The following is a 1,051-nucleotide window of genomic DNA, read 5'->3' on the forward strand; positions in this document are numbered from 1 at the left end:
GTCCAGGCAAGTTAGACCAAAATCACCCAGAATACGGCAATTTTTTTCTGATGAACCGATCGAGTTGCGGTTTTCGGCATTGTCTTCGGAAAAATATCAGGAAAAAAGTCTATATATTACACTTTGGGGCTGGATCGAAACTGCATTGCGGGTGCATAAAGTGCATCTTGGAGTGCATACATTTTTCCGAATTTTCTAAAAGTGGTAAAAATTGATTAAAAGTTGTAGAAATTTGTGTGAACGGGTTTTTTGACCCTGAAAAATATACCCAACGGCCCTGGGGCCCCCCAGGGGGGCAAGCGGGGGGTCTTCTGTAAAACATCGAATAGCTGACTAATTGCCTTCTAAATCCCCACCCGGGAGTTTTTGTGGTCGGGGATTTCGATTCTGACACTGAAAAATATGTCCGACGCTTCAGGGCCCCCCCAGGGGGCAAGGGGGGGCCTTCTGTAAAACACCGAATAGCTGAGTAATTGCCTTGTAAATTTCTACTCGGGGGTTTTCGGGGTCGGGGATTCTGAATCTGACACTGGAAAATATCCATTAATATTAGCTTGTGTAACACTGAGAAAAATTGTCGTAGAATTGGAGAAATTCTGGACAATCCGTTCCCAAGAGACACATTTCGTTAAATCAAAGAAATATTCCTTAAAACCGAAGAATATTTCATGGATCATGGATTTTCAAAAGAATCTCTTGGGCCCGTGCGACTGCGGATAATGCATAACAATTCCCGACAAAATCCGATTATCGACAATGCAGATCTTGTGGGTGCAGGAAGCATGGAATTACATGCACAACTGTTCCAATCCTGAAATAGTCGAAAATGTAATATAGATGATAGTGATGGAGACACTGATGATGAAAATTGTGATTGATAGTGAAAGTGTTAGATAAACATATGATAGTAGTTGTCTCACTAATTGCCTTGCAAATAAAAAGAAAATTGGTTCTCAGAATAAAGTGGATTCTTTTCGACTCATTAATTTCCTGTTAGTTTTTCTTACCCTTCTTGTCTAATCTCTGTAAATTTGCGTGTGTTACAATGTAA

The sequence above is a fragment of the Anoplophora glabripennis genome, unplaced genomic scaffold (assembly GCF_000390285.2).
Source record: "Anoplophora glabripennis isolate ALB-LARVAE unplaced genomic scaffold, Agla_2.0 scaffold835, whole genome shotgun sequence".
Classification (NCBI taxonomy): Eukaryota; Metazoa; Arthropoda; class Insecta; order Coleoptera; family Cerambycidae; genus Anoplophora; species Anoplophora glabripennis.